The sequence below is a fragment of the Sturnira hondurensis genome, unplaced genomic scaffold, assembly GCF_014824575.4.
Source record: "Sturnira hondurensis isolate 20B ecotype Veracruz unplaced genomic scaffold, ASM1482457v3 Scaffold0022215, whole genome shotgun sequence".
Lineage (NCBI taxonomy): Eukaryota > Metazoa > Chordata > Mammalia > Chiroptera > Phyllostomidae > Sturnira > Sturnira hondurensis.
Window position 1 is genome coordinate 14,972,615 of NW_028094846.1, and position 24,514 is coordinate 14,997,128.

At 47.2% G+C, this 24,514-nt stretch overlaps 1 protein-coding gene across 1 annotated transcript in view; it reads left to right on the forward strand.

The window, feature by feature from the left end:
• Positions 1–1,308: 1,308 nt before the first annotated feature.
• The window catches only part of PTPN14 (protein tyrosine phosphatase non-receptor type 14), a 159,671-nt gene continuing 136,465 nt past the window's right edge, over positions 1,309–24,514 (forward strand). The window contains exon 1 of the mRNA XM_037034869.1: positions 1,309–1,930. The gene's annotated coding sequence lies outside the window, so the exon portion shown is untranslated. The remainder of the gene's footprint in view (positions 1,931–24,514) is intronic.

A 24,514-nucleotide genomic window follows, 5' to 3' on the forward strand; every position in this document is an offset into this window, starting at 1 on the left:
CTGGGCCCCAGACAGGCGCTCCCTAGTTTTCTTGGAAATCCAGTAAGAACACACTGCAGCTATCCAGCTATGTCCTTGGAAGTTTGAGAAACTGCTCTTCCTTCCCTTGAACCTGCCCCTCTATCCCTTTGGAGTCTCCTCTACTTCAGATGCTTTTGGAGATTATCCAATGTTCAGTGAAGTCAGTCACCACCAATGTGCATCTCATGGGTACAATAGGGGCTGCTCTTTGGTTTCCTGTCCCCTTTTCCAAGAGGCCCAGAATTTTGCTATGAGTTGTGGGACAGTGAAGTAATTGGGAACAGTATCCTCTGCGAGGATGACTTCAAATACCCCTTTCCACCTAAGAAAGGCTGAACAGACTGGGCTTGAGTCCTGGTGAGACAGCAGGTTCCTAAGGCATGTTCTTAATTTTGCCAAGGAGGGCAGAAATGCAGGCAAACTCCTTCCTTCTACAGCTGCCCAAGCCAAGGCTTTCAGGCTGGTACACTCCTCAGTCATGCAATCGGAAAACAGCAGGGCAAGGCCTAACACCCTGGGTCCCCCTCATGGCTCCGCGCTTTTTCCATCAAACCGGCTGCGGCTCACTAACTCCACCTCCGAAAGTGCTAAGGAAGTTTCCTCCCAGTGCCTGCCCAGGCGGGGTGGGGCGAGTTTGTGGCTTGGAAAGAACCGGGAAAACGACCTATTCCGACTCCCAGCACGCAGCCCGGAGAGGGGACGTGTGTGGGGTGGGGTGGGGTGGGTGAATTAAGACCAGGACCGGTGCCTTGAGGTTCCGGATGTCTTAGAAACAGAGCTCTGAGATTGGCTCTCGGAGAAGCCACCTTATTATCTCCTGGACTATTTCCCCTCTGCAGTATCTGCATGGGGGCGTCCTGCTTGGAGAGTTCCCCAGTGTAGGACGGACTGTGCTTTCTCCGGGGCGGAGTGGGCAAACCACTGCCACGGCCCGGGCTCTGATGTTTCCGGAGGTCCGGGTGGGATTTGTCCGTCTTCCCACTTTCCGCCCCCGCCTGGAGCGGCGTGAGTTTGGGGTGGCTTTGGTCTCTTTTCCTTCGCCACTCCAGCAATTCTTACTCCCGGGAGTTTAATCCTGTCCTCCTTCCCCAGCCCCCACCTTCTCAAACGTTTGTCCAAACCTGCCACGTTAAAGTGCGCGACTCCTCCGGGGCCTGCAGAAGGAGCTCTTGCAGCCTGGCATTCCTCGGATTCCAGCGCTGTGACGTCCCCCGGGACCGCACGCCTCCAGCTCCCGAGCTCTGGATCCACGTTTCCGCGCTCCCCGCGCGCGCTCTCGGCCGCATTCCTCCCGCCCTCGGACGCGCGCCCGGAGCTCTCTCCGCCTCCCGGCCCCCAGTGCAGCAGAGCCGGGCCCGGGGGTGGGGGAACCGCGGCCGCCGGCGCCTGCTCCGTCCCCTCCCACTCGCACGGCCCCTTCCTCCCTCCTCTCCCGGCTGCTCGCGTTTCCTGCCGCTCCGGCTCTCCTGGCCCTTAAAAGTTCTTCCCAACTTTTCCTCCCCGAGTGGGTGCTGCAGGCGCAGGCAGGGGGCGGGCTGCTGTGCTCCTGCCTGCTCAGCTGCCTACCTCCGGGCTAAGGTCCTCGGGGAGCGGCAGACGCTCAGTGACCGCTGGCGGTCCTTCTCCCTCTTCAGCCATCCTCCCTGGCCTCCTGGTCTCATCCTGCCTCGGGCGGGACAGCCCTGGGTTTAGGTGGCTCTTCTTTATCTCCTGCTCCGTGCACCCCTGCGCCTACTCCGGATCGCGGCGGAACCCTCCCTCCCCTTTCGCCTCCTCCGGCTGGTTCCCTTCGCCCCTCCTCCGCCAGCCACTGGAATCAATTCCTTGGGGAATTGGGGCTCCACCGCCGCGGCTGAGGGACAGCTTTTCCGCGCGGGACTGCAGGGCTCCAACCGGGCCATGTAAGCAGGTAAGCGCCGTCTGAGGCAGAGGAGTCGGGCGGTAAGTTGGGGACCGTCTGGGTGTCCCGGGCGCCCGGCGGATGACTTGGGCAAAGGCTGGCAAAGCCAACTTGGGATCGGCGGCGGCTCGGGACTCGGCCAGGGCAGCCGGGGCGCGAGGTGTCCGGGCCGCAGGAGTTTGCCGGGGCGGTGGGAGCCGCCCTCTGTGAGGCGCACAGCTGGTCAGGGGAGTTAGGTGGAAAGGTGAGAGCTGTCTACATTGCTGGTGGTTAAACCCACACCCTCGCCCCCTCCTCCTCATTCCCTTCTGCTTTCTGGGCTTGAGAGAGGGCCTCTGAAAGGCATCTGGGGATCTTCTGGGGCTGGGGACAGGAGGAGGAAAGACGAGGACAGTGCCGCCTCTCTAGCGGGATAGGAACTCGGCTCCCCACCCTCTTCTGTCCCGCAGAGGGACAAGATCTTGGAGGGGAGAGGAGTTTGTATGCCTTCCTACTAGGCCCCAGACGTGCCACCAAGCTTCTGGGCTTCTTGGCCCCTACTTGGGTGCTCAGGCTGGCTCAAAACTTGTGGCCACACAATTTCAGAGTAGGTCTCCACCTCAAACTTTCTATCTTGGATGTATGAACAACTTCTGAGTATGGTGTTAGTAAACTCCCTCCCCTTTCTTCCTCGCATGACCCCTGACTTTGGATGTTGAATTCTTGTCAGGGGGGCTCCCACCTTTTTGAAGGAGCAGAGAGGTACTCTGATGCTACCTCCATTTCCCTTTCTCTTCTGTTCCTGTCACACCCACCCACAATTTAAGGACATTGTGCGATCTTCAGGAACTGGCTTGTGAGGAATCTCTGGACTGCAGGCTGCATATGTGGTTCCAGGGTTTCCACCAATGTGCTAATTTAAAGTGTGTTAGTTCACTCATTCATTCAACAAACCCTGCATTAAACTTCTTCTTTAGACTAGGAACAAGGGATAAGTGATGCTATAATCGATCTCACTGCAGCCTTGTGGAGAAAGGACAAATTCTTGAGAATCCAACAGGGAATTGCACTGCTGTGAGAAGTGCAAGAGAAAGCTTGGTCCTGGAGGTGAGGGGGTGAAGTGTGCACCCAACTCACCTGGGGGACACAGGTAGCGGAAAGAGCTTGTGCAAAGTGAGAATCACCCAAAAACCACGTATCAAAAGGACGAACCTGTCTGGAGGTTCGAGTGGGATTCATGGGCAGTGTTGCAGGGAGAGCCTTTAAAGAAAAAATGTATCAGAAATTAAAGTGGAAGCATGTTACCCAGGACAGGAACCAAGACTCTGCCAGAAGAGCACAGGCTCTCCTTTGGGGCACACCTCAGAGGTGATGCTCTTTCTGCTGTGCTATCAACAGCAGTTGTGAGACCATTTCCATGGTAATTGGCACTAACTGGCCCTTGTGGGGTTTCATTAGATGGAGCTGATCCCCTTTGCCAGGGCAGCCTGACGGCCATAGGTTATCCATAATAATGCCACACCACAGACTCCTGTATGAAAGTTACCTATCTTTCACTGATGGCATGGAAAGTTTGTGCCACAGTAACGATAGCCTTGATGCCTGGAGCTCAACAACATGGCCCTTTTTCCCCCAATCTGAATGGATGACTGACCGTGCTGAGCAGGCTGAGTTTTTGCACCTGTCTCTGTATTTGTGAGAATATGAGCTGCTTTGAAAAGTCGCTATTGCTGCTGCACAGTAGTAAGGACCCCATTTCCGCGCCCTGAAACTTTATAAAAACGGAGTCTCTTGTGTCTGGTTCTTGTGTAGCCTGATGGTCCAGGATTCAGCCGATCCTCCCGAGAAAAGCTCCTTCTGGTGCAGTAGCATTCTCTGCGTGGTTTGCCTTTCAAGGGTGCCTTTCCCCTGAGCAGGAGTGGCGTTGCAGTATTATTCACAGTGGCTGAGTCCTGGCCCAGGTGGCAGAGGGCCAGCTTTCAGTGACCTCAGGCCAGTAGAAGGGAGTGGGAAGAGCACACTGACTTCCTACAGTCTCGGGTGTTTATCCAAGCCCCTCCACAAACACCTCCTCCTATCTCAAGAACGGCCCCTTGATGGGAGTTTGCCTGAAGGTCTAGGACCTGTGTGAGGGAAATGGCTGGAGAAAAGCTTTCTTGCTACTGGCAGGTACCTTCCAGGCTTCTGTCATTGGCTTACACATGTAGTTACTAGAAACACTTCATTATTTGGGTTTGTGCGTCCTGTGTCGCATGGCCAGCTGCTAAGGGAAAGAACAGTTAAGGCTATTTTAATGTGGACGAAAGGAAAGAATTCAGAGAACAATCAGATTTTTTTCGGAGAGCTCTTACTTGCCCTGCATGGATGGGCCAGGGGTCAAGAGCTATGACGATTTTTCCCCCAGCACTTGCCAGCCTTATGAAAGACTTACGTGGTTTTTTGCTCATAAAATGGAAAGCAAACATAAGCCTTTTCATTGCACATTGTAGCCCACCTGCGTTTCCTATTTTCATCCTTTTTCACGTTCTATCCTGCGTTTGAATTTCTTTGCATAGTTACCAAGTGCTGTGTATCTTTTTTTATTTTTAAGTTAATTTTTAGAGAGGGGGAAGGGAGGGAGAAGGAGATGGAGAGGAATGTCAATGTGTGGTTGCCTCTTGCACGCCCCCTACTGGGGAACTGGCCTGTAACTCAGGCATGTGCCCTGACTGGGAATCGAACCGGTGACCCTTTGGTTCACAGGCCAGCACTCAGTCCACTGAGCCGCACCAGCCAGGGCCATTTTTTGATCGCACACTAAGCCTCAAAACAGTGCTATGCACTTTGTAAGAGATAAGGCGGGGGGTGGGGGAAGAGATACAGTGAAATACTTAATCAGCCAATTATATTATTGCTCCTGGAGCCGATTAAAAAAGAAGCAAGGGAAAACAAACAAGTTTTGGTAAGAAGGAGGTTAAGGTTAGTGTCTAAAGTAAGACTGTGGTTCCCCCTCATGACTTGATTTACCCTTCCCCTTTCTGAGCCCCATGGAGGGTGTAGTGAGTGTCCCAAGGGTGTGTGTGGCCAGTTTCGTGGCTTTCTTGGCTCTCCGTGTGCGGGAGCAGGGAGCCAGGGGTAGAAATTCAAACCAGAGCTAGGGGGGGATTCCAGCTGGGCCATCTTCTCACTGTGTGACGTCGGATGGACTTTGCCACCCTTTAGAATCTCAAATTCAGCCTCAATCTCTTTTCATCTCCATGGTGGGGCCTTCGGTTTCTGACTCGGCAGCGTCCTGGTGGAGAATGCGGCGTCACGCTCCACGTACCCCTCCTAACCCAGTGCCTCACCCCGAGTAGGTAGGTGTTGGGTCAAGGATGGCTATTTATATGTTCGAGGAGTTCTATGTGGCCATGAATGTGCTCTTTGTGTCATTCCCCCCCCCCCCCAGCAGCCTGAATTCACATGTGTGCCAACATACACATAAAGCTTTGTCTTTGACCTTTTTTTTTTTTTTTTTTTGGTCTATTGGCTCAGAGCAAACGTGTTGGCTGGCAGCTGCCATGTGGCCCCTCCTGTAGCCGGGGGGTGACAGTTGTGAGACTTGGCAGAAGGGAAGCTTGAGGAGGCAAAGTCACTGAGATTAGGGCTGAGAGAAGGTGCCTTTCCCCCTGTGTGCTACTTACTATAGCAAGGGGCCCCGGTATTTCTGATGTTGAAATCCAGTTGAAGAATGTTCGAACGAATCTGCCCGCCCTTGGCAAGAAGGCACAAGCTCCACCAACGAATGACTTTGCAACCCGATTTCCCTCTTTGAAGCCCAACTGTGGAGTCGGCTTCAGCACCTCGGCTGGAATGCCAGCCTTGGTCCGTGAGCTTTAAAGTTGCCTTTCATCTGCGAAGCCTAAACGACTCGACAAACATCGACTCCTTGATCTTCATAGCATCCTCCCAGGAGGAGGGAATGTTAGAAGAAAGAACAAGTCAGAAAACGTCAGTGGGGCAGGTGTGTGGTAGGCGTTCCTGAAGCAGAGTGGATCGTCTGTGGCCCAGAACTGGTTACCCTGCGGGTAGTTTGCATGCAGGCCAGGAGGTCAGTGAACGAAAGCCTAGGAACACGCAGATCTGCCTTGGAGCTTTGCAATAGGAAGGGAGAGGAAACCCAAACCCACGTTGCCCGGACCAGCCCTGCCTCTGCCATACACTGCATGCGTGCCGATTATGAAAATAAATAATCTCCGACTTATTTATAATTCTGAATGAGAGGATATGATGCAAGACTTGGGGATAAGAATTACAGTCGCTGAAGATAAAAGCTAATGGCGACTAGAGGTACCTTTTTGCAGCGTGAGGGTGCTTGTGCGTCTAAGTTGGATTATAAATGGCGCATTAACATTGTTTTAATTTCCTTTCCCCTTTTTCCTGTTGGCTCTATAGTCCTTGGCTTGGTTTTGTCTTGCTCTCCCTTCATGCTTTTGTTTGACGTGCTTCACGGTCCTTGCTATCAGAAAAAACATATGGTGGCCATTCTTAGATCGATCTTGTGTGTCAAGTTTGATACGTGGCAGATTTAGCTTGGTTCTGTCGGGGACGAAATTAGGCTTATAATTAGCTTGACCCAGAGGTCTAGTGCATATCCTGTAACTCTAGGTGGCCACCCCATAAACTTGATGTTGGTCAGCAGGGAGGGGACGGGAGAAAATGAGAGGGGGGGGGGGGGTTGACTGGTGCCCTAACAACCTCCTCCTCACACTTGGGATGTTTGAGACTTTTAGTAGCGAGCTAATTGCATCCCCGAAGTAGAAAGCTTTCCTGGGTGTACCACTCACTGACTTCATCTGATTTGCTTCCCTCGTTTTTAGCTCCCGGGGAAGAATCACTCATTGTTAAAATTTAGCCGAAGTTCCTAATGCTTACTTTTGCATAAGACGTATCTTTCACTAAACTGTTTACTTCATTTCCTAAAGCCTTTGGAAATTCATCTTCTGGGAGTTCTTTCTTTCTTTCACACCCATGCCCCTCAAGGAATTGGGGCATTAGATACGGCCACAGAGCTCAAGGGCCGCTGATCTAACGGGCACCTGGAGGGCTGGTTACCACCCAGGATGCCCTTCCCCAGCGCCCGGCCCTGCTTCCGATGCAGTCGTGCCGGGGTGGGGCTGCGATTGGAACTCGGTGATGCTGATGTTAATGCCGCGGGTCCTTGACCAACGGTTCTTTGAGAATCCTGAAGCTCAGGATTCTTGTTTTGGTCCTTCCACCCCTGTCCTCAGGCTTGGCGTGGTAGTCACTTAAGTTTTTCACTGCATGGGTTTGACTCATTCTGTTCCTGGGTTTTCAGAGCTCTGCAGAGGCTGGAGTCACGTAATGGCCACTTATCCCTACCCTGGCCCGCCTCGGAGGGCCTGAATTAGATGTTTCCATTTTAGTAGAACTGCTTGGCTGTCATCTCCAGACCAGAGCCCTCTGCTTGGTTCCGGATAGTTTGGTTTGGCCGCTACTTCCATCCCTTTGGGTGTCCGAGTCACATGCCAAACTCTACCTGTCTCCAGTGGGATTCACTCGTTTCTTGCCACAGGTTCTGCTGCTTCTGCACTGGTCGCTGACACCGCCCTCTGTTGAACCATCTGCTGAAGCCAGGACCGTGGGCTTCTCTTCTTGTCGCTCTTCCTTTGCACCCACAGCCCCTACGCTCCAACGCCGGTGACAAACCCTTCCATCCTTTGAGTTTTTGTCTCTAAAACGCCTTTAGTTTACTCCGGGCCCTCCATCCTCACTGCCTCTTGGGATGGTTCAAGAGTTTAAAGGCTGTGTGTTCATACCTTCTTCATCTACTTTTTCTAGAAGTTTAAACAAAAACACAAATCTGTCGTTTATATTATTTAAATGCTCCTTTTGCTTCTGATTACTTGTATGATAAGGTTTTCTTATCCCCCCACCCCCACCTTCCCATCCTCATCTGCTTCCCTTTCTCCTCACACCCCTCTACCCACTTAACACTTAGAGGTGTTCAATTCCCCTCTCCTTTGTTCCATGAATTCCTGCCCAGGGTGCCCACTCCTATGTTTCATGTCCCATCTCTGCGTTATTGTACACCGTCTATTAAAGAGGAAAATGCTGAGATACTCGGCATTCAACCTCCGAGTTACCAGTTTGTGAATGAGGGAGAGAGGCCCTCCAGGATGCTGAGCCCCAGGAGACGTGCCGGTCTGCCCTGCCCCATCTAGAACTGATAAGCAGCACCGATATCAATGATGTTATCAACAAATCACAAGATGCGCTTTCTCCACTTCTTTAATTCTCCAGTAAGAGGGATTAAGTCAGATTTCCTGGCCACAAAAGTAAATTTGGTATGAATTACATGTGTACTTTTTAGGAACTTCAGCTTGATAAGTGAAGTTCTCTCCAAATAATCCCCAGGCGGTCCTCTGATTTCTTCAGATTGATGTCCCTTTATTCTCCAGGGATCTGCCAACCTGCAGCTATTTCCTGAACAGGCCCAGTAATTTCCCTCCTAATTTGATGCTCCTGCCTTGCCTGGGGATCCCAGCACTCAGCAGTGCCCATCGGAGTGTCCCTGGAAGCCCACTGTAAGTGCCACTTCTCTGGATGCCTTGCCTGACCTCGCTCCCTGGTCAGGCCCTTCTGCCGCTTGCTCTCGGCATTTTTCCCTCTGTGCTCCGTGACCTGGTTAACGTGGCTCATGCCCCTCATGAGCCTCTCAGCCACCCAGAAGCTGCCACCTGCCCCACTCCTGTCCCCGTCTCTCCCAGAGCCCTGCAGATTGTCCCTTCTCTGCTGCTGGTCACCTGGAACTGTTCATTCAGGTCTGTCTCCTCCTTGCCCTGGGAATGCCCTCTGAGGCTAAGGGTGCCTCTTCTTATGACAGTCCTTCCGTGAAGACAGCTATCAATGTGTGACCACGTGCCTGCTACTGGGGATCCGGCCTGCAACCCAGGCATGTGCCCTGACTGGGAATCAAACTGGTGACCCTTTGGTTCCCAGCCCGAGCTCAATCCACTGAGCCACACCAGCCAGGGCTCACTGCTGTCTCTTGTCCCATGTCTGCCAGTGTGGAGACCAGACCACCCCTACACTACGGGCTCTTGATTGAAACGGGCTGATATTTTCATTCTCCTGCTTGGCATCTTTCTCGCCACTTTACATTGTTTAGAGATACATATGTCTGTAGTCAAAGGTATAAGGAGATGTCAGGAGGATAAACACCAGATACAGGGAGTGTGGGGTGTGGAGGAGGTGAGGACGGAGATGTGGTATTTCATTTCCTAAGCTGGGTGCTGGGGCCGTGCATGTTTACTGTCTTCTCCCAGAGGTATCTCATAGGTCGAAAAAATATTTTGTTTTAATTTCTTTAATCCTTACCCGAGGACATTTTCCCATTGCTTTTAAAGAGAAAGGAAGGGAGAGAGAGAAACGTCAATGCCAGAGAGAAGCATTGATCAGCTGCCTCCTGTAGATGCCTGGACTGGGGATGGAACCTGCGACCTTTTGGTTATGGGATGACACTCCAACCAGCTGAGCCACACCAGCTCAAAAATATTGAATTTTAGAAACACACCACATTGCCCGCTGTTGGATGCAGACAGCAGGGTGCTCAGGGCTCTGCCTGCGTGGCTCTTGTTCCCACCCACCCTGACTTCTAGCCCGGGCTGGCCTCTCTCGGCTCTCTGCTGCGCTTCTCCAAACATTTCTCACGGTTGAAACCTGTGGTTTTGACTCATACTGTTACTGTTCCTTCTCCCTTGAATCCCTTTTCACATCTGCTCACATAATAATCTCCTCTTCTGTTCTTTAACGTCTGGTATGACTTTTACGTCTTCTTAGATGTTTTGTCTGACGTTCCCTTTTATTGTGAGGGAGAGCTCATTGTCACCTGATCTGCCTTTGTGTGGAAGTCTACCGTCTCTGCTGTGATATACTCCACATTGTGTTATTGTTGTTTGTTCATCTGCCTCCCTAAGTCTTTGAGGGCATGTGTTGTGTTTTCTTTACCTTTGGGTTCCTGGCACACGCTGCCCAGTAGATATTCAATTCAATAAGTGAGGACTTGTCAAGCAGTGGATGTCAGATTCATGCTTTTAGTGCAAGTAGTATTTGTAAAGGTGTGCCTAGAAGCACTTCAAAGCACACTGTAGGGAATCTCTCTTGGGCTCAGTATCTGAAATGTATGCAGAGTGTGCGTCGAGTGGGTTGACACGTGGATTTCCTAGTTCAAACCCACGGTTTGGTTTAGAAAGGATTTCCCCTACTTTTCCCATCGACCTCGTGGTGGTGGTGGTGATGGTTGGGGTCTGGGGTGCGTTTTGTTTTTCAGCCCCCTCCCCCACCCCCATCACCATGGAGTGTGTGGATGGTCTCTGCGGTGGTGTCCCCGGCTGTGTGTGGGTCTCGGCTTGCACGGAGACCTGGGCTGTGAACTGGTGCTACTGTCATAAGGGCGACTCTTACGGTCGACCCTGCCTGCTCTCGGATGGAGGAGCAGCGTGTCCCTTCAGACGAGAGGCAGCAGAGTGTATTTTTGCGGCAGACGTGTCCCACGACAGGGCTGTGAGCACTGTAATGAAAGAGGATTATGCTGTATTAGGGTTCTGAAGGGTATACCGGTCTGTCCCCAGGGTCAGCGGAGACAGCTCAAGCCGGCAATTAGGGTTCATTAAAGACTCCAGTAGGCAATTAGCATTCGCTTCTGCCCGTGAAATCCGATGATCTATATTAAGTATATTCTTTTCCATTATGCGTTTTGTAAAATGTACTTTAGATGATGAAGGCACGTGGGTTTTTTTTTTTTTTTTGACATACACAAGTCTCCAAACTGTCTTTTGAAAAATGGGGCTGTCAGAGTCCCTCTGTTGAAACCTGTGGGTTATTACTCACTCACATTTTGGGTGGTTGTGCTGTTTAAAAATCTGTACATTTTTTAAAAATCATACAAATTCTTTTACTCCACGGTAAAGGTTTTGTTATGGAATATCATATAATTAGGAGGTTTATGGAGGGGAAAAAGTGTGACTGGTGTGAAAAGAATGCAACCTTTAAAATAATGAAACGACACCTACCGGACTTAATTATATTCTTTAGAAAATTATTGTTTACTTAAGAGGCATCTAAAAATAAAGGCTGGAAAGGATGGTTTGTGTTGTGTTTCTGCCGAGCAGCTGTTTTGTTTTGTTTTGTTTTGTTTTTCAAAATGAAGCTTATTTCCCAAGTGCCGGGTCAGGTGCGAGTGTGTATTTGATGTCCCTTCATCCTTCCGAGTAAGTTCAGGTAGTTTAGCTTCCCCGGTGAATGTGAAGTGACCGTTACACCTAGTCGTTTTAAGAACCATCCCCCCTCCGTCCTTTGCGGTACGTCAGTCCTTTCTCCTCCCTTCTTTCTCTCTCCCTCCCTTCCTTTACAATAACTTGACTTTGTTTGGAGGATTCCAGTAGGGGAATGACTGTGTGTGTCTCCACAGTGGATGTTAGGGATGGTTAGTGCATGGCGCACCAGGCCAGACACCCACAGCAAGGAAGGACTGTTTCCGTGGGGTAACTAGCGCTGTCTCCTTATTTTTCGATCCTCGATTTAAATTAGTATTTCCCTCATTTGTAAGCTGATAAAATGGTCATAAGGACCGAGCAAGGCAGTCTCTGAGATCGGTGTATGTGAGCATGTTAAAGACTTCGGGGAATCTTGTAGAAAAACAAAACATGTCCAAGCGGAATTCATTTTAGGTGGGATCTGTTTTTTTTTTTTTAATTTTATTTTATGGAACACGTATAATCTCAAGAGACATTAATATCATGTAGAATACTTTCTAGAAAAAAGCTTGGTTTAGAAGGTCTCTGTAATAGAGACTTTAAACATTTAACGTCTTCATGAGCATACCAGACTAACTTCAAAAAAGAAAAATAATTGGACGTTTGGGAGGGGCAGCACAGAACAAGAGCAAGTTTAAAATATCTGGAATTTGTTCACAAAACTGATTTTCAGAGAAACTTTGGGGGACAGTAAACACTTAGTCTAACTTCATGTACTTATAATGCAGCCAAGACTAACATTCAGATTGAATGGGAGGCACCGTGGGGCCTTGATCCTTCAAAGGAAGACTCAGGTATATTCACCAGCTCGTCTTATTGAGGCCAAGGGCCGTGGTTAATATATACGTGACTGAAAAATCTTGGTTCTCCAAATCCTGGCAGTCGGCTCTCCTCCGCCCTCACTTACAATACAGCCAAGAAGAAAGCAGCAGGCCAGGGAGGTATAAGTCACCGAGGGCTTAGAAACACCACTGCAATTATTTTATTAATAGCTGCCACTGTTTAGGTGGTTTTGTGTAACTGGGCATTTAACAAAGGCATCGTGACTGCAACATGAACAGTTTTTTTTTTCTCCAGCCTCTTTATTTTCCCAAGCTCATTTGCTCCGTATTTCCTTCATCAGTTTTCTCCACTCCTGTCTCTGACCTTTTACGAAGCAGAGCTTCCTGTCTGGAAATCTCTTTTCCTCTACAACCTTTATATTCGGAGCAATCTTAGGAAAGACGAGTTATTTTTATCTATAGTTCTGTCCTTGAGGAATATAAACGTTGAAGGGGTTATTGGCTCAAGTCTCGCAGGTAGTAAATGGAGGAAGTGGGATTGGAGTCCGTTTTCTCAGAGCTCACAGCACAAGTTCATTAGGCCCATGACATTCGGCCCAGAAGTCCACCCAGACTAGGAGCATCTGTTCTTTTTCTTTTATCTTTCCTCTCATCCAGCCTTATCAGTTTTTTTTAAATAAATGCATTTTGATGTTTTTGAAGGTGGGGTTGTGTTTCTGTGGTCATAATCGTTAGGAGACTAAGCTAATCAGGTACCTACTGGCCACGTGACCATCTGGCATTTGCAATGTGACAGGTTTGGGTGGAGACATGTGTCAAATACACCCCAGACTTTGCAGACTTAGGAGAAAAAAAAAGAATGTACAATAACTCATTGTGATTTTTAAAGTTGATGACGTGCTGAAATAATATTTTGGATATAGTAAGTTACATTAAATTTATTTCTTAAAATTAATTTCTTTGCTGTTCTCTTTTGGTTTTTAAATGTGAGTCCTGGGAAAATGAATATTTCCAGTGTGGCTTGCATTTGCGACCCACATTACATATATTTTTTGGACAGCACTGTAATAAATGGTTATCAAACGGTTCCTGGGAGCTCCAGTCTCTGAATGCCTCGTAGGACCCGGGGCGGGGTGGGGAACAGGGCTAAAGAAAAATTGGAAATTGTTAATTGGGGACGGTAAGAAGCAAGCTCCGTGATGACATCTCAGATGACCTGCCGAGAGAGACTGATGTTAGCTGGCGTGTATCACTACTTACCATGTGCTGTACTTTGTCAAGCACTTTAAGTGGATTATCTTTTTGATCCTTACAGCAACTCTGAGAAGTAAGCACTCTTGTAGGCTTATTTTATAGATGAGAAAATGAGGGCTTAGAAAGGCTGAGGCAGGCAGGAGAGCCTGCAACTTGCAAATACTGGTTTACTCTGTAACACCTTTGGCGTGCAGATGCTAGTCAGCGCTGGAGCTGAGAGTCCCATCTGGGCGTGGATTCTGAGCCTGTGCTGGTAACCATTCTGCCCCTCAGAGGGGAGAGAGAAAGCAGTACCTGGAGCAGAGCAGTAGTAGACCTTTGTTCATGCAGCGTCTGAAGGGTGTGCATTCTTCGAATCCTCAGCACCGGCAGATACCAACTTCGAATTAGGGAGTATCATACAATAGCTGATGCTCCTAACAAGGATTGCAAGCTATTAAAAATGATGAAATTGCAATTACCCCGATGATGTATTGCAGAATTGTACACTTGAAAGTTGGACGATATATTGACCGATGTTACTTTGAATAAGTTTAATGAAAAAAAACATTATATATCAGAAAAGAAAGCATGATGAAATGATGCCTGATATACTCCATGTGCTAATCCACGTTTGCCTAAAACAGGGAGATGTTTACCAGAAATTGATGTTAGAGACGCTGAGCCCGCTTCAGAGCCAGCTCTCGTTGTCCTTGTATGGTTCTTAAATCATACAAACGTGATAGAATTTTAAGCGTAGGTCAGAAAGATAAATGCAAAAGTAATACATCTTTCTTTTCAGATAGCTGGTGTTCTGTTAGGACTTGCTCTGATGACAAGAAAGTCAGTTATCCCAGCAAATAACTGTGGCTTTTCTTTTTTACAGTTCCTTCCCTTATCTGCCAAAAGAATTGATGAGTCCTGAATTCATACATTCAAAGGCCGAATACTGACTTGCACTAGATTAACTTTTTGGCATGTTTTCTAATCTTTGCATCGTTTAGAGCAGAAAAAGTGTGATGAATGGAATCACTTCAGTTATGACCGTGATGTGGATAGAATTATTGAAACATACAATTGTCCAAAAGTAGCATTTAAGTGGGAATTAACGATGTGTGTGAGTAAATACTTCACCGACAAAAAGAAATAATTATAAACTATTACAGCATTCTAAGGTAATTAATTTTGCTTGCCTCATTTTATATAGATGCCACTGGTATCTGCCTATTAATTCTACTTTTCCACAATATCTTTTCTTGGATCAGCTACTCTCTAACTTGCTGTATTTTGAGGACTGTTGTATTAGTTTTTGCTTTGGTAACAAAAAAGGTTTCACCATCTTAGTAGCTCACGTCGATGAGCATTTATTCTTTGCCTGTGTTCGGTGAGTTCTGTGGCTGGGCCGTAGCTCTCAGCGGCTCACTGGACTCCATTCGGCTCCACAGGTCTTCCTGTTTGGAAACCCAGGCGAGAGGACAGCGAATGCCTGGGCCTTGATGTTCTGACGGCTGAGGGCAAGGATGTAGTGAGAAGCGTGCTGTCTGATTGAAAGCTGCCTCACAGAGGTGGCAAATATGCCATCTGCCCACCTTTCATTGGCCAAAGTAGACCCCCAGCCAAGCCAAAAAAATCACTGCATCGGGGACCTACACTCGCCCCCTAGGATTCCCAGACAACCCCCGGGGACAGGGATGGGGTCTGTGGCAGGAAGGGAATCAAGGGTTGGCATAATCCCATCTTTTCTGCTGTCATTGACTTCGATATTCCCTTGTGGCTTAGTATTTGCATTGTTTCTAATTTTAGCACTTACAAATAGCGTTGCTCTGAATGTTGGGGAACAAATTACCTGTATGTATTTGGAGAGTATTTCTGGGGATACGGTTTCCAAAGCTGGCTTTCTGGGTCAAAGGGCATGACTTGCTTGTGGAGATCTCGTTACACGGGGCCAGATTGCGCTCCCCAAAGACCATCAGTCTATGGTACCATCATCCACAGTGAAGTACACAGCCTTCCTCGTATCTTACTGGTGCTGGGGTTTGCAATGTTCATTTTATTATTTTAGTCATTGTTTACAGCTTAGTTTCTGTCGTTATTAATGATGGTGTTTTAAAAGAAAAATTCCCAGAACGAATTATGTTGCTTTTCATCTATTAGTGAGTAAAACCACGGCCACCTGTACTTTTCTTCTGGATTCTAAAAGTCCTTGTAAAATGACCCATTTCAATCCTCTCTTTGCTTTCTTGGCCGCATGTTTTTCTCAGTATGCTGTTTCCTAAATACCTATTTATCCTGACTTTAGAACAAAGCAGCGAAGAAAGTAAAAACAAAAGGTAGACTTGATTTGAGGTTTTAGAACTTTTATGTGAAACAAATCAGAGGGATTATTACTATGGCCTGGGGTCAGTGGCTGAGCCTATTCAGGTACTGCCCTCTTGCCTAACTTCGGATGGCTTTAATTCCGTGGTTTTCAGATTCACCGATTGCCGTATGGTTTACCTAGCAGACAATACCAACTGAAACTTAAGACCCAGTCTTCCCTACCCTTTTCCCCCTCAAACTGTAAACTAAAACTTTTTCTTACCAACTGTATCCTCTCCTCTGGTTTACGTTACAAAGGGTCATGTTGCCTGGAACCACACTTGTCTGTGGCTTCTGCTTAGAAATAGTGCATCTAGACAGACCCACAGTTCTCTGGGTTCTGTTTCCCGTGAGGCTTTGCGACCTTGCAGCACAGGCAGAAATACCTGCAGGGGAGAGAAGAGAAATCTTCAGGCTTGCGGGCAAGAAGAGTCTGTGTGTGTGTGTGTGTGTGTGTGTGCGCGTGTGTGTGTGTGTGTTGGGAAGGGAAGTGGGACTGGCCTTGGGAAGTGACATTGGATTTTGCAACTGCCAATGGAGTGCAGACGCCTCCCACCTCCCTTAGTGGAGCAATGTCAAAAAATCCTCGGAACTGAGACATCCACTCTGTGCTTTAAGGCACAGCCTGGTGAAGCTTGTAAGAGACCTTACAGCTCTGTGGGAAGGAAGCAAGTCCAAGTGTGACGGGCAAGTTGGTGCGTGAACCAGACGTCCGGGCGTGAACCAGAGTTTGTTAGAACAGTAGTAGTTGCCGATTGCAAAATGTTAAGAAGTGTGTTCATAGTGCGAATATCAAGGCTCCTATGAGTATTGAAGAATTATGAACTTGGATAGATTTCCCGTGAAAGTTTTTGGATTTTTGTTCCTGAAATGATTTCTTATTTCAATTTAACTTCATTTCGTACAAGTCTTCTTAGGATTTGTAGCAGATTCCTTTTGGAGGATGAAATGATGAACTCTTGTAACGGGTACATTTTGGGGAAACTGGATTTTGAGGCTCAGAGCGAGTGAGAATGAGGATGCTTTATGTTCACATAGAAGAAACCAACTAAGTACAGGACAGGAACTTTTTGAGGGCCGTGCATTAAAATATGACGCTTGTTTGTATTGAATCGTGACACATCTCGGTTGAATTTATAAAAGGACCGTGACTACAGAACTCTTCTCGAAGGCTATCCTGCTCATTGTAGGTATTTCCTGAGACGGCTCATCGTTTCAAAGACAGAAGTGCTGGTGGTATGTTTTGCTTATCTGAATTTTGTATTTTGGGAGAGTTATGGCAAAGGGTCTGCACCTTTGGGGTCTGGGGTGGATGGTCCCACGTGGGTTGCCCCAGGTCACGCAGCGTTACCTGTCCACTCCCCTGGGCTGTCTCATTTCTTTTCCGTTTTCCTGCTGGTGTCGTGTGTTGGCCCGCCAGTGGGAGCACTTACGGCATCCGTGGTGGTCTGATGTGCTCTGCCCCAAATTTAGATGTTGAAAATCTAACCGCCAAAGGTGATTGTATTAGGAGGTATGTGTGTGTCCTCGGGGAGGTGATTAGATCACAAGGGCAGTGCCCTCGTGGGTGGGATTAGTGCCTTTATAAAAGAGGCCCTGTCCCCACGGAGCTCCCTACAGCCCTCTTCCGTGCCAGGGTACCACTCGAGGTCTGCCACCCAGAAAGGGGTCCTTGCCTGTGTTGGAACCTTGGTCTTAGACTTCCAGCCACCAGAAGCATAAGCAATAAATTTCTGTTGTTTGATCAATTTCCCAGTCTGTGGTATTTGGTTACAGCTGCCCCTGTGGACTAGGGCACAGCTTAACCTGATGGGTCGTTGTCAGGCAAATAGTTACAGTTGTGAGTACTAGACTGTTCTAACGTACCTGGATCCATCTGTCTGTTTCACTAACGTTGGATTTTAAATGTCACCAATAGCTGTTTACATATAGGACAGATTGGTGGTTCTTACAACCCGTCATCTGTGATAATAGTGATCACAGGACATGTTCATTGGTGTCCATGAGTCGTTCGAGGCTGTTTATAAGGGGGGCTGTGGCAGAAACCTGTCAGTTTCCCTCAGGTCTCCTTGCCATAGGTCACCGGGGACACCTCTGTTTTGCTGGTGTGCTCAGCTGTCAAGTACAAGTGCATTTGGGGGTAGCCATCTTGTAAGTGACCCAGTGTCTTCTCTCCTTCCTCGCTTCCATGAAGACCTTGGTCCCACAAACGCATACCTTGCCTGTGGTCACTTACCCAGAACACAGAGATTCGGGCTCGTCATTCTCGACTTCTGAACCTGTGGGTATCACACTGAAGCCCGTTTTTAAAAACAACCGTACTTTGGTTCCTAAAGTATCTCAGGAATCTGCTCACCAATTATCCTACCACCTAACATAGTCATTGTGTCTTTATGTTCCTTATATTCTCTCTAAACCTGGTATTAACTGTATAACTGTGACCACGTCCCAAAGACAGAATACATTCAAACAGAATAATGCATCGAGAGAATACTTTTTGCTTTGCTTTTTTCCACACGTTTCAGACGTACGTTTCCGTTTCTACATAGTCGTAATGTATGTATAAATTTAATGGAAATAGAATAAATACACTGAATTAGTAAGTTAAAAACTAGCAATTTCTATTTATGGATTATTTGTGTTATTTTGAGGGCTCTCTGGTTATTCTAGGAAAGCGCCATTCATCTCTTTATACAAGTAACGTCCGTCTCTGTTCGATTATTTCTTTGGGTTGAATTTCCAACAGAAGGATGACTGCATCACAGACAATAATGTACACATGTTTGTGTTCTTTATTGGCAAAACCACCCTTCCAAAGATTCTCCAATTTACGTGCTGCCAGATTTTCTAGTTTACAAGGCTAATACTTAGTCATTGTTTTGTTTTATAGATTACTATTCAATATTTATCGGTAGGATGTTGTTGACTGACTGACTTGGCAGCGAGGTCTTCCGTGAGTGGCCCTGTTCCAGATCAAGTGAGTGTTAGGGAGATGTGCCGTCAGTGTTAGCATTTCCAGGATTGTAACTATTCACCTTTTTTTTAAAAGAGTTTATTTATTTATTTTTAGAGAGAGGGGAAGGGAAGGAGACAGAGGGAGAGAAACATCAATGTGTGGTTGCCTCTAAAGCGCCCCCTGCTGGGGACCTGGCCCGCAACCCAGGCATGTGCCCTGACTGGGAATCGAACCAGTGACCCTTTGGTTCACAGGCCGGTGCTCAATCCACTGAGCCACACTAGCCAGGGCTGTAACTATTTATCTGTATGTGCGCTTTGTTGATTTTGAAATGTTGGTTACAGATTTTATTTTTTTTGGGGGGGGGGCCAAAAAGCTATGCAGCGAAAATGTTTAAAAAATCGCCAGAATGCAGGTGGCTGACACACTGGAAGCATGGACTAATTCCTTTCCCCAGCTGCCTTTCCGGTTTTCCTGCTGGATGGATTGTGTTCAGTGAGGTGTTCTCAGCAGGTACGGCCATGAAATCCAGTCTATTTTTTAACTACGTGACTATTTGGAATTTTGGGTGGACCTGCTAGAAGGAACTATTGTTATACTGATAGGATTTTTTGGTTAATGAAAGCAATACTAAAAAAAAAAGAGAGTTAAACATGCAATTCATGTTTAAAAACACCCTGAATAGGCAACCAAAGTGCCAACGCATGCAGCCGGCTCTCCTTGCTTTATGCCAACAGGTGGGGTGACTTAATTCCCTTTATTCAGAATTTTTTAGTGCTAGCCTGATTTGCGCAGACACTCAGCCATTTGCGTTGGGAATGAGCTCAGTCCCCTTGACAATTAGGCTTCTTGGTATAATCGCTCAGCTGGTGCCCGTCACTCCTGGTTGAACTCATCAGATCGAGTTCCTAAGAGGCGGAGCAAAAGACCAGACCCGATATGTGGACAGAAGTGATGGTCTGCACCCAGATGGACGTCTCTGGTAGTTCTGAAGCATCTGGTCTGATTCTGCCCCTCGGACTTCCCCGCCCCCTGGAGGCAGACACTCTCCTGCTCCTCCAGGGCAATGCACCTTTGGCCGTTCCCCGAGTGTGTCACTTGCTTGCTCTGTTTCCTACTTCATGACTTTCTTTCTTTTCTTGTTTTCTACCTTTTCTATCACCTGTCATTTTCCCACCCACGCCACAGGCTTAAAGGAAAAAGAAAGAACACTCTGAAAAGTCCCTGGATTTTCAAATGTGTTGCCCATGACCTTTTGCTATGTCTGGGCCAGTCCATACCGGAGTGTAACTTATCCCTTTCACTGATGTATTTTGTGTTTGGGAGTGGTGTTCAAAGAATGCCTTCTCTACGAATGCTAGCTCTTTATGTATGTATTTTTTCTTTCAGTGCCTGGGGATCTGGAGTCCTTACCAAGCAGATTCTAAAGGTAGTCACCCATAGTACATGCTTGGTGATTAAAAGGATATTTTCCCATGTATTACTCTTTGCCCTAGGAAACCAGAGAGTGACTTCTTCGAATGGCATTTGGTATGTGTACACTGTAACTCCAGCTCGATTTTAATCGCTTTGATCACACACACGTCTAAAAAAGCAACTACCCATTAAAAAAGCCCCGCCATTATGAAGTGACTCCAGCTGGTTACATGAGAGTCCCCGAGGCCGTGTAAGATGAAACCACTCCGGGCAGATGTGTAATGGGCCAAGTCCGTTTCGAATTTTTGCAAACTCTCCAACCATCCCCCATTATCACCCATGTGGCCTGGTGGAAAGGGCGCTTCTGTGGAATTTCAGAAACTTGAGTCCTCCTCCTGCCGCTAATTAGCTATTTTGGGTTTGGGCAAGGTGCTTAGCCACTCGTGACTCAGTTTCCTTGTTTTCATCATGAGTTCGTTGGTCCAGTTGAATGTGATTTTCAGGTTCCTGGCTCTCCACCCCTTTGAAAATTCAATAGCTCTACAAGATTTTGTTTTCTGACTCTGCGGTTGAATCTGTGGTCAGGGAAAGAAGGAAATCTCTGTGCTGTTCCTCTTCTCAGGAGAAATTACTTATGGTCTGATTATTTTTGTCCAGGAAAAAATTCAAGTAGCGCGTTTAAATATTAAATTAAAAAAAAACTTTATTTTTTGCAGTGGTAGTTCATGTTATGTGAAAGATTCTGTGGCACACCCCTCCCTGGTTCTTCCTTGTGAAAAATGGGGCTGTAATGTAGGCAATGTATTTGTTACTGCATTCATTGAAATGAAGGCTGATTGTGTTTGGATATATTTTCAGAGCTTCACCCTGGCCATTGAGGTCATTTGAGACAGCGTTAGATGTTGCCCTGTCCAAGGCTGGCAATCACTGGGGTAAGAGCATGAGTGGAATTTAGCAGAGGTTTCTCTGTACTGTGGCAAAGGATACATATCCATTGCCCTCTGTGGAACACTCCCCTGTGTGACGGTGCAGACCTGACTTCCAAATCTCTCCCCAGACGTTTACCGGTCGGTCTTTCTGTTGCTGTGCAGGCCGTGAAAGTGTTGGCAGGTTGCTGTAGGTTGTGCACGTGCCTCTTCAGCTTCTCCTGAGCTGTGATTTGTATCCCCATGGGCGTTGCAACATCATCTCCAGGGTTTTAGGTTTCCTGACACCCTCCACGGCAGATTTCTGTATAGCATACCCTTATTACATTGGGCTTTTGAGAATTTCGTCACTTATTTTGAAATCATCGGAGATGCTTGGGGGCATTTCAGATTGGAAGCTGGAAGCCCCCAGCCTAGAAAGCAGTACGTGATAAGGAAGGGTGGTGAGAGGAGATTGGGGGGTGGGTCAGCGATCTCCAGCCAGAGAGCCGGAGCTGAAGTGTAGCCGTTGCCAGATGGGAGTGTCGTCTGAAAAAATAAACTTCACAGTACATGTGCTGTTCGTTTTTGCATCCTGTTTTATCTCGAGTCCGCTCATATTTTTAAAAGCACACCTGATGTTGCTTACTTTCCATTCTAAGTAAAACCAAAAGTCTTTTCTCTTCATTACACACCCAGACACATAGAGTTTGTTTCTGTTGCTGTAAAGTACCCTTCTTTCCCCTTTACAGCTTTGAAACATGCATACTGTTTTTACTTCTAGGCCAACTTTATCAAGGACGGGTTCCATAAAGTAGAAAACCAATTAGCCCAAAACCAAGAATCGATTTTCCCAGGGAGGGGTGCTGAAGTTGGAGCTTACATTCTGAGCTCTGCAGCAGGAGGCAAGGCTCCAGGCGTTGTAGCTGTGGCCAGGGCCCCTGGGAGATGCTGCTGGACACCTGGGCTCCCATTCCCCTGGGGTCCTTCCCAGAAACATCCGTGGAGCCAGTTAAAGTAGTTCCCCTGGGTTCATTCTTCGTTAGGAAAGGCCACCCATGAGGGATGTGTGAGGAAAATGGGAAGCTGGGGGAGGAGGTGGGCAGCGATGAACTCCTATGAGAGCAAGGTCCAACGTCACATTGCCTTTAGAAAGACGGATCATGCCTATCTCGGGCCCTGCCCAGTAAAAATGGCAGGATCATCTTTATAGTCAACTCTTGATCACCTTTGCAATTTAGAAAAAAATCTTGTATTGGTTTTTCTCTGCTTTTTTTAAAGGAAATTTCTTCCTTAAAAATTGTTTTTATTGATTTTAGAGAGAGATGAAGGGAAATGAAGAGAGAGAGAGAGAGCAACGGTTTGTCATTCCCTTTATTTGTGCTTTTATTGGTTGGTTCTCGTCTGTGCCCTGACCGGGAATGGAATTCGCAACCTTCATGTTTGGGGACACTGCTCCAACCAACTGAGCTACCCAGATTGGGGGTCCTGAGTCTCTCTGCTTCTTAATAGGCCTAGTGGCTGCCTCATTTTTCCTCTCTGTTACCCGTCGAGCATTTTAAGTGTAATTGATAGCATCTGCAATTTTATTACATATTGAATGTGAAGTTGTGCGTGGTTTTCTTGCTGGTTTTTTTGGTGGTCTTCAGTTATTCACGTCCTTTATTTAAAATAGCCAGAGTCTGCCAACTGCACTTCTAGGCAACCTCTCCCATTTAATGCCATTTGGTTTAGACTCAAGGAATGTGAGCTATTTTTTTTTAATGCTGGTTAAGCCAAGTGTTGAGTTTGTTTCAGAACCTAATGTAAACATGCATTGGACATACATTCTTTGGTTTCACTCCACTGGTCTGGATATTTGTATTCTGCTCGTTCCTTTTCTGAACATAGTTGTTTGAGTCTGTTGAATTAGCTAGCTCTTGGTTGGTCATTTTGCAAGTTGTGTTTTCGGAAAGAGAGATACTTGTTTAATCAACAGTTTGCCTTAGCAGTGGTTGTACCAACACCCAAACTGGCCATTCGGTTTTCTGTTAAAGCTACTTTTGAATCGTTAAGAGGCTATATTACTGATAGGAAATATGGGGGGGAAACGACCTAAGAATCTTCTGATTTATGTATTTTTTGCAAATTAAATGAAAGCAAAGCAAGACCCTCCAGACATGGTTGTAGGTGCCTTGGACAAGGCGCAGGGATTGCCGGTGGACCCGTGTGGCCCGCGCTGTCCGAATGGCTTCTTTGCCTCCTGCGAGGGGGTCCCCACTGAGCTCTCCTTGGTCTTCCTTGTGTCTGTGCATCTGCACAGCGGTCACTCTTATGTGTACGCACACTTTTCTCACAAGGCAGGGGCCTGCTCCCTCAGTTGTGTTGATGGTATTTTTCAGAAATTTCTTTTCTGTATGTGTGCTGGAGTAGGTGGCTAAGAAGTCCTATTTGTCACTAAGGGATTGTCACATTCGTTATGAAAACAGCATATCTGTGTATGCATTCACGTGAGAGGTGTTTTTATTCATGCTTTTAACATGCCATGAATAAAGGTCCAGTACCCTGGACCTTGTACTGGTTTATGCCTTTTTAACAAAAAGTTGTTTTTTTAAAAAAAGCATCTAGCTGCTTTATTACCAGTTTATTTTTCTTTGTATTGTTTCTCCTCTGCTTTATTTTTCTTTATTGCCCCTTCCTAAGATAAATTCTCGTCTCAGCTTTGGAAAGCGGGTGACTCTCTGCCCCTGCGGTTCCTTCTGTGAAGTGGAGTGTGGACAGGGCAGCCACCGGGAATCTTTTCTTCCCCTCTGGTGTTATAAAAGGAAGGCATTCAGCCTCTTCAGAGAGACACTAACTAGCCTGGGGTAAACAGCCATGTAGGCCAGGTGGGTAGAAAAGAATGCTTATGGCATTCTTTTCATCAGCTCCCTGTGTGACCTCCACACAGGAGGTCAGGCAGTCAAACATTTGAGTGAACTGGTGAAATGGTTTGTGTTTATTTACAAGGCTCTTAATCACAAGACTGATTCCAATAAACTCAACGACTCACAGTGATGGAGGAAAGTATATGAGGCGTGCAGAGCAGTAAACACGGGGGCTGCAGGGGCCTTCCAGTGGCGTGTCGCCTGCTCTCCTGTCCCTGCTGGGCTCAGTGGATTGAGTGCCAGCCTGTGAACCAGGGGGTCGCTGGTTCAGTTCCCAGTCAGGGCACATACCTGGGTTGTGGGCCAGGTCCCCAGTAGGGGGTGCACAAGAAGGAACTACACACTGATGTTTCTCTCCCTCTCTTTCTCCCTCCCTTCCCTCTGTCTAAAAACAAATAAATACAATCTTAAAAAAATAGCTATTGTATTTAGAACAGACAACTCCACCGTTCCTTATTCTCTTGCAGTCGGGCCCAGCTGACACAGCTGTCCAGTGGGATTTCAGGTGGTTTGGATGGTTTCGCTCGAGTCCTCAGCTCAACAGAACCCATTAGAAGTTCATTTTTGAAGATTCATCCTCTCTGTGTAAATAAACTACTTGCTCATTATCTACTGTTTTTCATTCTTTGTGAAATTCATCATCTACCACAGGGGATGATGGAGAATAACCATATTCTAGGCAAAGAAGCTTATATCTGGAAGTTCATTTAATACAGCATTCAATCACTTAATGACCTTAATGAACGAAGAAGTGAAATAAAG